This window comes from Myotis davidii, unplaced genomic scaffold, assembly GCF_000327345.1.
Source record: "Myotis davidii unplaced genomic scaffold, ASM32734v1 scaffold666, whole genome shotgun sequence".
NCBI classification, from domain to species: Eukaryota; Metazoa; Chordata; class Mammalia; order Chiroptera; family Vespertilionidae; genus Myotis; species Myotis davidii.
In genome coordinates this window covers 523,403-538,691 of record NW_006296629.1, presented here as the reverse complement: position 1 = coordinate 538,691, position 15,289 = coordinate 523,403, and the positions used below count along the sequence as shown (strand labels likewise).

Sequence of the window (15,289 nt, the reverse complement as noted above, 5' to 3'; positions counted from 1 at the left end):
GAGAGGAGAGGGGACAAAAAAGAGAAACATTAATCCGAGAGTGAAACATCTATAAGCAGCTTCCTACACATCCCCTACCAGGGATCAAGCCCAGAAACCGACCAGAAATAGGGCAGGCACTTTTTCAGTTGCATGGGGTGACACCCAACCAAGTGAGCCACACCAGCCAGGGATGGCTTGCATTTTCTAAATATTGTATGAGCATGCATGCTTACTAAATTGGGATTAAAAGTGAAATAAAAATGGGGTACCTTCTCTTAAAAACCTACATCAATCTTAAGTCATTTGATTAATCTTTCTTTTTAATTTCAATAAAACCACAACTTTAAAGTTAACACCAAAATAAAAAATAGGTGAAGATGACTACATTTAAAGGATTAGTATAAGGAATAATACACTATGTATGGTGAATGGTTAAATCATTTGCAGAATACAGAAAATTACGTTTATCATGTACTCTACAAAACTATTCCTGTTATTCTGGACTACCCAGAAAAGCCTAAGGACTGGTTCCATTAACCCACAGTTACATCAGTTCTAAAATCAATTCAAGTCATAAGTTAATTTACATGGGAAACAGGATAAATATTTCAGAGTGGTAAAATAGGAAAGCATGTTAGGTAGGAAGAAAAAAGTCAGATGTCCTTCCAAATCTGTTATGGCTAACTCTTTTAAAAAATAGCGATATGGTTCTCATTGGAGAATATAATTTTTTAATGGTTTTTAGAGAGAGGAAGGGAGAAGAGAAAAAAACACTGATGAAATAGCGATCAGCTGCCTCCTGCACACCTCCTACCCCTACTGGAAACCAGGCCCGCAACCTGGGCACGTACCCTTGACTGGAATCGAGCCTGGGACCCTTCAGTCCACAGGCCCACGCTCTATCCACTGAGCCAAACCAGTTAGGGCTGAACTGGTGACTGCTTCATGCATGGGTCAAAGCTCCACTACTGAGCCACACAGGCTGGGTTAAGTTCTTTCAAATTTTTATTACAACCCCATCACAGGCAACATAGAGCAGCCTCTGCCCTCAAATGTTAACTTGACTCATTTAATCACAGCCAAACCTATTTTAAGGTTATTATTTAACTCCCAAAACTGCTGCTAAACCCATATGACACAGGCTGTACTTACACTATTTATAGCCAGACACAGTACCAGAAGAGTTGATACATATCTAAGGTAAAATTTTTTAACTAGAAGCAAAATGTATTGTTCATTATAATAATCAGTCTTTAAGCACACAGAGCAAGTTTCCTTCTACCTTCCTAAGTCCCTCTCCCTTGTGCAAAGGTAATCAATGTTGTTTTATATGTATCTTTCCAGATATTTCTTTTTGCCTTTACATAGTAGAAAATAAGGTTCTATAATAGGTAGGCTATTGAAAGAGCTGGAGTATTGGCAGTGGGGATGGGGGCTTGAAGAGCTGTGAGAGAAAATATCACTTAGTGGCAGCTTTGAGTAAGAATCTAAATTGGAGAACCTAACCTTATAAATGTCTGGGGGAAGGAAATCCCCAGAAAAGGCTTTCAGGTAAGAACATCTAATGTGGCCGAAACCAGTTTGGCTCAGTGGATAGAGCGTCGGCCTGCGGACTGAAGGGTCCCGGGTTCGATTCCGGTCAAGGGCATGTACCTGGGTTGTGGGCACATCCCCAGTGGGAGGCAGCTGATCGATGTTTCTCTCTCATCGATGTTTCTAACTCTCTATCCCTCTCCCTTCCTCTCTGTAAAAAATCAATAAAATACATTTTAAAAAAAAAAAGAACATCTAATGTGTTCAAGACACAGTAAAGAGACCAGTGTGTGGAGCAGAATATACTATTAGCAGTAAAGGAGGAGGTGTCTTATACATCACAATGAAAAATTTGGCTTTTAGGCTGAAATAGGCAGCTACTAGATTTCAAGCAATACATTTTTCAAGTATTACATTTTCCTATCTTTTTTTTCCCAAGTACAGTTGGCATTCAATATTATTATTTTCAGTTGTACCAGCACAGTGGTTATTTACATCACTACAAGCATTACATTTTAACAGGATTAACCTAGCTACCACACACTGGTGGGGAGGGGATAAAGAAACAAATCTATTGCAAAATGCACAAGAGACCATGGTGGCTTAAAACTGGAACAAGCGATGGCAGTTCTGGATGGTGAATTATTCTTTTAAAGGAAAAGCTGACAAGATTTTCCACAGGGCCAAAGGTGAGGCATCAGAGGAGAAAAAAGTCAAGGTTAACCAAGTCTGGCCTAAATGACATGAAAACTGGAAATTTGCCAAACCGGTTTGGCTCAATGGATAGAGCATCTGCGGACTCAAGGGTCCAGGGTTCGATTCTGGTCAAGGGCATGTATCCTGGTTGCGGGCACATCCCCAGTAGGGGGCGTGCAGGAGGCAGCTGATCGATCTCTCTCATCTATGTTTCTAACTCTCTATCCCTCTCCCTTCTTCTCTGTAAAAAATCAATAAAATATATTTTTTTTAAAAAACTGGAAATTTTGTTAACAAAATCACTGCAGAAGAAATTGGTCTGAAGGAAGAATAGCACGAGTCCCAGTTTTGAACTTTTAAATTAATATACTTAATTAGATAGGTAACTATATATGGGTATGTCATTCAAAAGAGAAATCCAGCCCTATCCAGACAGAACTGTTGGGAGAGGGAGGTCACAATGACCTACACATCAGGTGGCATGCACAAGCTGAAATACACTATGCAGTGCAGGCTGACATGTTACTGGGTGAGTAGGCAAGCCAGGGAATGCACTGTGCATCCATGCTTCAGCTTCTCCACCAGGGTGATCTAGGGGAGGAATCCAATCACCAAGAGGATCCCCAGATTGAGCACCCCGCTTTCCATTTCAAAGCTTTCAGCCTCAGGACCAGGATATAGGTTTCATTGATGCAGCATGCCCGGAATCTAGGAACTACTTCCCAACTGCCTCTCTCACCAGACCTTTCCTGGACAGGCAACCACCCTCACTGTTATGCCATTGATTACAGTGTATCAGAAGTGTGGAAATATGGTTAAAAATGAAGATGAGGACTGTTCATGACCAGACTGGTTTGGTAACTTAATTAGGGTCACAATGCTAGTGCTAGAACAGATGTGAAACCAGCTCTCATTCCAAAGTCCAAACCTTTTCCACTCTGCAATTTTCCCAGGGTTTGGGAAGTTGACTTTTATCAATTTTATTCATACAAACCCTAAGAGTTACATTCTTAACTACCCCATAAATGCATAGTTGCCTCCATGGAGTCATCCTGGGGTCATTCTCTGGAGGTTAAGCCATCATCTTACTGAATCCTACCCTGTTATGGGGGTACAATGTGAACCCCTCAGAGATTCACTATCCCTTTGCACAAAAAAGAAAAATGACCACTGGATTTAGCAACACCCCTCTGGGGTTGCTTCTAAAATCCATAAAATCAGTTTATTTTTAACTGAAAAAACATTTAAAATGTGTTTATGTCTCTAAAAGAATGCTGTCACATCTAAAGATTCTACAGTTATACTACAAAGCCTCATCTACCTAACCTAAATAACCCTTGTAACTTCTTCATGCCATTTAAAATGTTATGAAAAGTATACAAAAATATTTTAAATCCCTTTAAAAATATTTTTTAAAAGTCCCAAGCAGTTTTTTATTTTTTACTGAATACTTCACATATCAAGTAGTCTAGTGTGATTAAGAGTTGAAACTGCCCTGGACGGTGTGGCTCAATTGGTGGGAGCATCCTCTCCTACACAGAATGTGGTGAGTTTGGTTCCCAGTCAGGGCAACTACCCAGGCTTCAGGTTCCATCCTGGTCAGGGCACATGTGGGAGGCAACCCATCAATGTTTCTCTCTCACACTGATCGATGTTTTTTTCTCTCCCTTCATTCCTCTCTCTAAAATCAAATACATACATATACATATATTATTTTTTAAAAAATAGAAATCTGCACGGTTAACTGCCTAGGTTGAATCCATGCTTCACTATTAGGCAATCATTTAAATTATGTGCTTCAATATTCACATCTCTAAAATATGAATATTGTGCCCTAGCCGGTTTGGCTCAGTGGATAGAGTGTCAGTATGAGGATTGAAGGGTCCCAAGTTCGATTCCAGCCAAGGGCACATGCCCAGGTTGCGGGCTCGATCCCCAGTAGGGAGTGTGCAGGAGGCAGCCAATCAATGATTCTCTCTCATCATTGATGTTTCTAAGCTCTCTCTCCCTCTCCTTTCCTCATATGAATATTGTAATATTTACGTAAGGTTATGATGAAGAGTAAATAACACAAAGTTAACAGTGGTGAATACATGGTAAAATGTCCAGATTATTGCATTCAAAATAAAGGAATTCAGGTTCTACTTCATTTTTCCTTTCAAATAGCAAACCAATTATGTCTCAACAAGGGTTGTTAGAGAAATAACCAGTGACATATTTCAGCCTGCCTAACCTATTTTCTTCAAACTAAGTACATTTGCTAATATACACAAAGAAAACTGAAAAACCAGGGCAAGTAGCCTCAGGCATAGGGTCACTACTTTCTTCAAGAGATTAACTAACTATAAGTCTTCTAACTTGCACTTAGTCCCCATTATTAACCTTTCCCACAAGAGCCAGAAGGAAATTCAAAAGAATCAGATCTCCCTGTTCTCTTTAGAATTTCAACAGATAATCTAGATCTTAAACATGACCCAAAAAGGACCTGTATACTATGGTTAGTACTTGTCTACTTCCCAAATTTCATCTATCCTTTGCATTCTTTTTTTTTTTTGTAATATATTTTTATTGGTTTCAGAGAGGGAGAGGGAGATAGAAACATCAATGAGACAATCATTGTTCGGCTGTCTCCTGCATGCCCCCTACTGGGGATCAAGCCCACAACCCGGGCATGTGCCCTTGACAAGAATGGAACCCAGACCTTTCGGTATGCAGGCTGAGGCTCTATCCACTGAGCCAAACCAGCTAGGGCTTACTCTATGCATTCTTAGTGACTATTCTCCAGTAGTATTTGTAGTGGTTCTCAAACCCTCTGGCCCTTTAAATACAGTTCATGTTGTGACCCAACCATAAAACCGCTGCTTTATTAAGGCCTAGTTTCCAACCACTCCCAATTATCTTCTTTCAGATACGATAATCCATGTACAGATCTCAATTTCACTAGCATCAGGCTCATACTTCCACATTGTAAGTTTCCCCTACTACAGCGGTTCTCAACCTGTGGGTCGTGACCCCTTTTGGTGGTCGAACGATGCTTTTACAGGGGTAGCCTAAGACCATCCTGCATATCAGATATTTGCATTACAAATCATAACAGTAGCAACATTAGTTATTAAATAGCAACGAAAATAATTTTGGTTGGGTCACAATATGAGGAACTGTATTTAAAGGACCAGAAGGTTGAGAACCACTGCCCTACTATCTCACCCTGTTTTTTCATTTCATGGATTTAGATTGTGAAATTGCTATATGTTCACTTTATTTCTCTCAATCTATAATAATAAAAGTATAATATGCTAATTAGACCAGACGAAGCTGGGGCCAGAGGGAAGCCTGGGTCCCAGGTGCCAGGGGGAAGCCACTGCCGGCAGCCAGGGAAAGGAAGGCCTACTCTTGCTCAAATTTCGTCCATCAGGCCTCTAGTAGTCTACAATACCCAAGTCAGTATGTTTTGCCAATATCTATATGCCTAAGGGGGATTTTCATAATAATCACTCAAATGTTTAATAAAATCTCTACCTGAATGTTCTACAATCATCTCAAAGATCAATGTTTAAATAGCTTTCTCCTACTCTCAACCCCTAATCCTTTTGTTTAATGTTTATCTAACTATCCTCATCCCAGAAGCTAGAATCCTAGAGGTCACTCCAAATCCCTCACTCTTCATATCACAACCACCACTACATGCTCCTAAATTTACCTCTCCTCTCTAATAACATTGCTTTTGACCAGGTCAGGTCATTCTTATTCCTTGTAGTTTAATATCTTCCTTATCCTCTAAGCCATATTCACACTATCAGAATGACATTTCTAAGGTAAATCTGTCATTCCCCAGTTTAGAATCTTTCAATACTGCACCACTAGTTTCTGGATAAAATACAAACTCCTTGGCACAGCATTAAAATGTTATAATCTGGCCTCCTCTAAAATTCATTTCAATTCCCTTTCTCTTAGAAGCATTTCCTGACCACTTAATAATTAATAGGTACCCATTTTTGCATGCTACTTTAGGTTCTGTACTTAACCTCTAATCACATGACATATTCCCATTCATCTGTCTCCCTTCCTAGGCTGAGTCCTTGAAGAAGTATACCTTTTTCCTCAAAACCAGAACTTGATCCATAAAATAATGGATTTGTAAAAGGAATAAATTTAACTGAACCTATAGTGAACAGCAGCCATACAATGACAATGATACAGACCACCACAGTAGAAATAGATTTCATAGAATAGAGCATTAATAAAATTTGATCTTAGAGAAAAAAGCCTTCCATTCCTTTTCCAGATATCCTTAGGACATTAACTTTTTTCCATTCTGCTTTCCTTTAAGGCTACTTTCAGTGTTCACTGTAACTAGATTTTACCATTTCAGTACGACTAAGGGATTTATTCTAGTAACACAGCAGGGAACATGCCTTTAAAAATCATCCTTTTTGCCCCAGCTCAAAACTATTAAAGTTAGTAACCAAAATATTGCACTATTGTCGGTAAAATATTACAGGTTGCAAATTTTTTAACTTTTTGGCTATTTATATCCTTATTAATCTCATATTATTACTGTGAATAGAGCAGATTCATTCCTTCCTATCACCCTTGGGAACACACTTTTTTTCCCAACATCTAACTGGCCCACAAGTCATCATTGAAAAAGAAGTCAACCCTAGATTTTCTGATTTGGATACAAAGATTAAACAGATTTATTTCCCTTTTAAAGCTTAAAAAGCCTTCCTAGCCCTTTGTTTTTAAAAACCTTCCAGTGAGATAGCATTTTAATATTATAGCAAGCTTATGGTTTGATTCATGTTAAATTTTAATAAAAAGTCAATAGAATATAACACAAAATTGTTGTCACAAACCGAAGACTACTCCAAATGACAGAAAATTTTCACTAATTTGCAATAGTAAGAAAAATAACTGCTTTGTTGCTAATCATTAAAACAAGCCATTTTAGCTTGGCCCGGTAGCTCAGTTGGTTGGAGCATCGCCCAATCCACCAGGGTTATGGGAGCTTCCATCCCCAGTCAAGGCACATATAAGAAGCAACCAATGAATGCATAAATAAGTGGAAAACAAATCCATCAAATTGCTATTTCTCTCTCTCCTCTCTGAAAAATAATGTCTAATAAAAAAAGCCACCCTAGCTGGTTTGGCTCAGTGGATAAAGCTTTGGCCTGTGGACTGAAGGATGCCATGTTGGATTCTGGTCAAGGGCACATGCCCAGGATGCGGGCTCAGTCCCCAGGTTAAGGGGCGTGCAGGAGGCAGCTGATCAATGATTCTCTCTCATCGGATATTTCTCTCTCTTTCCTTCTCCCTTCCTCTCTGAAACCAATAAAAATTTATTTTTTAAAAAGCCACTTTATTTTAAAGTATATTTAATCTTCAGCTGCTTTTTTCAATTATCAAAAATTTTCAGTCAGCCTAAGTTAACTAGGTACTTCTAATTCCATTAGTTTACAAAAAATTTAAGTGGCCTCCCTTGGAAACATCTCTTGATACAAACAAAAAGATTAACCCTAACATTTCCAGAAGCTATCACCTACACCTCCATCAACTAAACTTAGACTGGTGTATTTCCTAGTCTTCACAATGAAACCAGTGGACCTCACACCTCTTACCATCACCCAGGAAGGGTGTGCATCTGTTCCGAAGGCCCCCCTGGCTCCAGGTCATCCTGGCTGCCGTTGCTCCAGGCTGGGCATCCATGTTGCTGCAGCTTGTGGTTTGTGAGGGGTAGTGTACAGGAAAAGCAGGATGGGATTTCAAGGGGAACAGGAGGAAGATGGCTTTCTGGGAAAATGCCATCATCATCATAGGTGTTAAATAGTACCACACACATTTTATTGCAGCACAGTTTAAAAATTTAACAAATGAAAGATTAAAAATAAAAAAAATAAAAATAAAAAAATTAAAAATACAGACGTCCAGAGATGCTCTAAAACAGTTAAGTTAAAGATCAGGAAAAATAAGGTCACAGACTTAACAGCCAGTTCTTTTGAGCTTGGGGGAAGGGATGAGGGCAAGGGTGGGGTTGGGAGAGAAAAGGTTTAGGTGATCAATCCACTTAAAAATGCTAATGCCTTCACTTTCTCTCCCAAGATGGAAAACTCCAAGTCAATTAGGAGGCAGGAGAAATTCTTATGAACATTCAGAAAAACTCGACTTTAATCCGGTTAAAAATCATCAGTCATTATCATCATTATCATCACCATCATAAGTATAATAATAATAAATAATAGTAACTAGTAACAACAATAAAAAGGAAATCAGCGGAAAGTCAGGAAAAATGTAAAAAAAAATGGAATAACTTACTGTAGCTGAAGATCAAAAAAATCTCACTGTAAAAAAACAAAAATAAAAATAGCCCAGATTAGAAAAACGGGAGGTGCAAAAATGTCAAGTCAATAAAGTTCATTTCTTTTCTTTCCAAAAGCAGTTTCCACAAAAACCGCAAGGGTAAAGTTCTCAGTAGCAGACAAGCAAAGCCCTTTCCACATCATCAATCAATCTTAAAAATACACGAGGAAATAGAGAGGTCAGTTCATGAGAGGCTAAAAGGCTCCTCCTCCTCTAACCCAACTGCTGCAGAAAAAATAGAAATAGAAATTTTAAAAATTACATCTTAAATCCAAGTCCCGTTTTTGGAAACAATTAAAAAAAAAACACCTGTGAATTTGCTGTAGTGCACACCAAGTTGCATCATTATGTTTAAAATGCTCTTTATAAAATCAGTTTTGGAATGGGAATGTGTGTGTTCTGGAAGGGTGGGGAAGGGAGGTTAAAAATCAAAGCTGAGCTCCAGTGAGTAGGGATGGGGTTCGCCTTGCTGCCCTGTGAAAGGAGAAGGGACAGATTGAGTCAGAGTTCCTCAGAAATGTTGTGCCCTAAACCCCCAAGACAGAAACATCTGTCCACTGCATCTAACACATTTTGGTAAAGCATAACATTCCACTGGGATGGGGAGAGCCTCTATAGAATCACTTCTACCAGTGATTGTCTTGACAATTCCTCAACATTAGTAGATAACTAGAATTATCAAAATAAGTGCATGTATTCCCTTAAGGGTCTCAAAAAAGGTGTTAAGTTCAAACATTCACCTTGATAACAGTTTGGGCAAGATATATATATATCTATCTATCTCAAGCCAACAGAGGTAAAGTGAGCAAATCTCAAGAAAGATTAATGAAGGAAAGCAAATTCATGGCTTTTTAAATTTTAAGTCCATGTAATTTTTCCTGTAATACAGACTGAAGGAGAATGGTCTACCATGAAGATACATAAGAGAGAAACATTGATTCTCAAAACCAATTAAGTGAACAAACCACAAGACCTAGTAAGTTCTACGGCAAGAAAAGATGCTTTAAACAAGGAACCCATTATTTATTCACTGACAGAACGAAAAGATGAAGGGAAAGATAATGGCTACTGAATATTTAGTGTCCTAAGACAGGTGAAAAATTATGGTCCTTAAGTTTCAGTGGTCTATATATAATCAGTTGTCAATAATTTATAAGCAAGTATACATAGCTAATTCAAGGAATCTTATATATAACAAACAAATAACATGACTGGCTGGCTATCTCATCAGCAAAAACAAGATCTGCAATTAGACTGTAGGTCTTTGAGTAAATAAGAATGGACTAGTAGTTGCCGAGACCGGCTTGGCTCGGTGGACAGAGCTTCGGCCTGCGCACTGAAGGGTCCCGGGTTCAATTCCGGTCAAGGGCATGTGCCTTGGTTGCGGGCATATCCCCAGTGCGAGATGTGCAGGAGGCGGCTGATCGGGGTTTCTCTCCCATCGATGTTTCTGACTATCTCTCTCCCTTCCTCTCTGTAAAAAATCAATGAAATATATTAAAAAAAAAAAAGAATGGACTAGTTGCATTCACATTTCAATATTCAGCCAGGTTTTATTCTCATTTCTAAATGTCAGTAACCTGAAAAATTTTAAACTGACTTTGAAAGTGTTTCATAAGTCAACTATGTATGAATGACTACAACAACAGCAGAAGTACAGTAATTCTAAAATTTAAACTAAATTTTTTTTAAGCAGACCAGTGTAGGCATGACATGTAAGTTACTGGTATACTTGTTTTGATGCGTTAAATTGTACAAATGCACAAACTACAGAAAAAGCTGTAGGAAAATGTACATCCTTTTAAATGTTACCTCCTTCGACTCAGTGTTTGGAAAGAATAGTCAATTTTTTTTTTTCTTAGAGTCATAGCCTGAATCTAGTACTTAAAATTTTCAGGATATGTTAACATAACTTTGTGGCTCATCTATAAACAAATCCTTTGCACGTGTCAAGACATAACCTTGCCCAGCCAGTGTGGCTCAATGGTTATGTACTGACCTATGAACTAGGTCAACATTCAATTCCAGGTTGGGGTACATGCCTGGATTGCAGGCTTAACCCCCAGTTGGGGGCCCTGAAGAAGGCAGCTGATCAATGATTCTCTCTCATCATTGATGTTTCTCTTTTCTCTCTCCCCCTCTCTCCCTTAACTCTCCGAAATCAATAAAAATATATTATTTAAAAAAAAAAAACTTAAAAAGCTGTTAATATAAGACATCTTTCAAAGAAGTTAAGATGTCTCCCAAGATGTTATAAATTAAGTAGCTATCACTCATTAAAAAAAACCACTATTTTAGCTAATTTCAACGCTTTGTACTTAGTAGTACAGCTAAATTATACTGTACTTTGACAATCCCGAGTGGTTTGGATCCCTTCTAAAGGGGTATTCTCAAAGGGAGGTCTGACAACTAGTATCACATGGCACTTATTAGGAATGCAAATGATGGGGCCCATTCCAGACTGACTTAATTATAAACTCTGGGGCTAGAGAGCCTAGCAATGTTTTAACTAGCCCTCTTGCTGATTCTGATGTCAGCTCATGTTTAGGGACTGTGAAGAGTTTAATGAGGAACCTCTATCCCCCTAGTTAAGATAAATTCTTTATAAACAAAGTGTCTTATCCTTCCAGTGTACTGACAACAGGTTTAAGCAGCAAGGCTTTGAATGTATTCCTGATATTATATAATATATATCCAAGAAAATTATAACTTATCATAGTAAATACACCAAGGAATTTAAAAAACAGTCCAATAGTATCCTTTTTCCCTTTATAGCCCCCACATTTTGAGTACCTTAGATAACACCAGCAGTTATGCTGTATCTAGTAGTTCTGGTTCTCACCAGTCAATTCTCTGCTAAATCTAATCATGTACAAAACCATAATCTTCCCTGATCCCAATGAGAATGAATGAGTATACATATTAAGTATGAGCATATACAAATTTGTCCCAAAAGATAACTACTAAAAAATTACTTGCCCTTGCCCGGCAGGCATGGCTCAGTGGTTGAGCATTGACCTATGAACCAGGAGGTCATGGTTCGATTCCTGGTCAGGGCACAGGCCTGGGTTGTGGGCTCCATCCCCAGTAGGGGGCGTGCAGGAGGCAGCCAATCAATGATTCTCATCATTGATGTTTCTATCCCTCTATCCTTCTCCCTTCCTCTATGAAATCAATAAAAACTTGAAAGAAAAATCACTTAGAAGACTGAAATACTTTCATTAACGGCAGTTAACATTAATGATATACAAAAAAACTTCTAATCGTAAAACTATTTCTGTATTTTTCAAAACTTCCAGAAATAAACGAGTTCTAGGAATCAGAAATCTAGCGATTTCTATTTTAATTTCTGATTAGATTTCAATTTTATTTCTATAACTCATCTATTACATATTTAACTAATATCTAAATAGTTTTAACTCATTTGCCCGACACAGGTAATAATAGCATTGGGGCAGGGGGTGTAAAATCCAGTTCTCTTTAACTCCTAGAACCTAGGAGTTAAGATTTCTTCAACTGTTACACTCCCCAGTTAACATCTCACAATTTCACCAGTTAAAATAATCTTTAAGATTTGAATAATTAGCTATTTTGGAGCTTATTCCTTGCTTATTTCTAAGAGAAACTCCATCCAAAACAAGGTTGGTCGCCTGCTATGTGAAACTCTCTAGAGACCTAATTACAAATATAAGCTATGTTTAAAGTCTCTACTGAAGGAATAGCAACCACCACCAAGCATTCCTGTGTCATCAGCATAGGAAACAAAAAGGTCAGGTCTGCAATTTAGTCACCCTTCTTAAACTCCTCCTCTCTAGCAAATATATAAATGTTCTAATGCCTACGTATTTGAAAAGATATCTAGAAACGTTCAGATATTAATTCTGTGGCCAAATCATTCCAGACTAACTCTAAGAATTGTTACCTTGGTACATTTTGACTTAACACATCCAGTGCCCTTCAATTAATTTCAACTCATCAGTAACTTCTTAAATATTAATTCCTGACATTCTTTATTTGCCAACATTTTTATTAGGTAAATGATTTCCTAAATTAAGCAATCACCGCCCTTAACTCATTTCTAACAATTCTGCAGTAATAAACTTGAGTTTTTAAGCCCGTGTATTAAATAATATACATATTTAGGCTTAAAAAAAATGTTTTTGATTCCTATTACATTATCCACAATGGTGAGGAATCAACAATTGCATGGGTATCTAGAATAATAGTGCTTTTACTTCCTATCAAGTAGGTTTCTTCAGGAATAAATTTACCTTGCAGTACTGGTTTATGCCATACTTACTAACGTTAGTTTGTGAGATTAACACATTATGAAAATTAAAATCAACTGAATCTTACACAACAATAAATAGCAATTTGGTTTTTTTATATCTTTATTGTTGAAAGTGTGCCCCCCACCCTTTCCCCTAATAGACCCCTCCTAGCCTGCCTTACCCCCTAAATAGCGATTTCTTGGATAAGGCAATGTGATACTACTTAGAAACTTCTGCTATTTTTATAAATTTAGAAAAAAAAATAATAATAAATTTAGAAAAAAATTTTAATAAAGGTCAGGACGTGGCAAATAGTAGGCACATTGAAATTTGCTTAATAAAAAAGTACGTAGTTATGAATCTTGCCAGTGTAGATTGTCTGGAAAACTAATGCCAGAATATCCTGAAAATTAGACTTGATCATCTGGGAACATTGTATTAGTAACAAATGCAATTCTCCTAAATATTTTTCCCAAGTGCAGTCTGGGAAATTCCAGTTACTGCTAGTGGTTGCTGTAATTAGGTTCTTGTAAACATTCAAACTCAGTACTTAGTGCCTATTATTCCTATAGCTAACCTAGCGGTTAAATTCCTTACTATTTCCGTTCTTGATTCAATATAACCCTGGCAACCATCATTCTTATACCTCTATTTCTTTCCAAGAAAGACAGTAATACCTACCTCAAGGAAAATTCCACTAACTTATATATATTTCAAGTGATTTATGACCTGCAGATAAAAAGTCAGCTTTAATTAGTAGTTAATATATGAGATTACAAGCTTTAAAAAAAAATAAGTGAAAATAAATACTTCGCGGTCCATCCTTTTCTCAGAGAGGTAAAATAAAAGTAATCTATAAAATACTAAACCCACTGTTATAACATTTATTATTCTTATGCCCTGCGGCATGATCCAGGATTGAGAGACACGCGGTAAAATGTCTACTTGGTAATCCTTCCCTCAAACCCCGCCCAATTTTTAAATTTAACAAGAGGCACCAGCACTGTATTAACTTCAACTATATGAACGAGCATGTCGATCTTCCCTTTCATGATCCCTCTTGGAGACCTCATGGTCGTAAAAAAATGAAAGGAAAGCAGCCGTTAACCCAGAAAGAGAACGAAAAAAGGACACTTCCCCTGCTGATCGTGGCCTAGAGGACACCAGGTTAAATCTACACAAGGGCTGAGGCCTACAAAACTCTCTCCCGCACAGGACCTAAACCCCGACCGCCAAGAGAATAAATGGGGGCCTAGTTACCGAGAAAAGGGTTGCCTCGTCTTCTCTCCCACATCCCCACGCGCTCACAGGGGAACCCAGCGCCTCCCCCTGCATCTATCTCCTCCACTTACCTGGTGGGAAAAGGGAGAAGAGATTCGATTCTGAATCTCCTACTCCCGGGTTCTACGTGGAGAAGCCGGCTACCGCTCGAGGTCAGCAACGCGGCCGCAACCGCTCAGCCTTCGTCTCTTCACAAAATGGCCCCCGAGTCTCCTCTGCCGCCGAGGCGAAGGCCTAGCCCCCGCCCCACTACTGAGACTCTTCCCATTGGCTGCGACTTCACAATTCTTTTCAATCACAATAAGCAGTGGGTTAGACTAAGCAAAAGAATTTCCACATGCGTGAGAGGAACTAGTTTGTAACTGGTTATTTTTCCTGTCATTCATCTCCTGAGAAATGCTTATTGGCCACTCTAGCTGAGGAAGCGCTGGGTGGAAACTCGCCTTTGTATCGCGTACTGCTTCACATCCGGGTATCCGGGAGGTCTGATTGGCGGCCGCCCTACCCTATCTCTGCTCCTCAGAGCGCCTAATGAAAGGACCGCCCACATCTTGGAATTCCCGCTGCGCCAGGGCGGGGAGGGAGGAAGGGATTTCCGCTGGTAGCGGGCTCTGGGAGCATCTGCCCTAGCCTCGGGCCTAGGAATAAGGAGAAGCGTCAAGTGGATCATCCAGCGTTCTGTGTGGATAAAGAAATGAGTTATTTGGGAGCGAGGAGGGAGCCATGAAGACTCAGCCTTGCGGTTTTTCCAACCTCAGATTCCTTCTCAGCTCCAGACTGGAATGTCAGTTCCCTCCGACAATTTCACTTGTCTTAGCCTGTCCAGCCCATCCTCAGACAACCCTTATCTCACCCAGTCCAAATAACTTCCTTGTTACTCTCTATCACAAAAATCAAGGAAGTCTAAAATGCAAGTCCTGTAATTCCCATTGCCTGACCCCGTCATCTCACTAATACCCTACCCGTGCCAACCAAATTGGCCTACCCCATTGATTTCCCCCTTGCCCATCCTAATCTGGGCCCTAGTTTACCTTCATCCTAAAATGGCCCGTCTCCAACCTATTACACTTCATTTTAGACAAAAGGTGGGGAAGCAGCCCTGACTGGTTTGGCTCAGTGGATATAGCGTAGGCCTGTGGACTGAAGGGTCCCAGGTTCCATTCCAGTCA

The 15,289-nt window shown here is 39.0% G+C and overlaps 1 protein-coding gene across 4 annotated transcripts in view; it reads right to left on the bottom strand.

Annotated features, from left to right (window-relative positions):
• The window catches only part of HNRNPC (heterogeneous nuclear ribonucleoprotein C (C1/C2)), a 42,320-nt gene extending 27,971 nt beyond the window's left edge, over positions 1 to 14,349 (bottom strand). For 2 of the 4 annotated variants that reach the window (XM_015569569.1, XM_015569570.1), the window contains exons 1-3: positions 14,192 to 14,349; positions 8,878 to 9,042; positions 8,524 to 8,549 (exon numbers count right to left, since the gene is read on the bottom strand). The gene's annotated coding sequence lies outside the window, so the exon portion shown is untranslated. The remainder of the gene's footprint in view (positions 1 to 8,523; positions 8,550 to 8,877; positions 9,043 to 14,191) is intronic. The other 2 variants (XM_015569568.1, XM_015569571.1) reach the window with 1 other exon arrangement.
• Between the last annotated feature and the right edge of the window lie 940 nt (positions 14,350 to 15,289).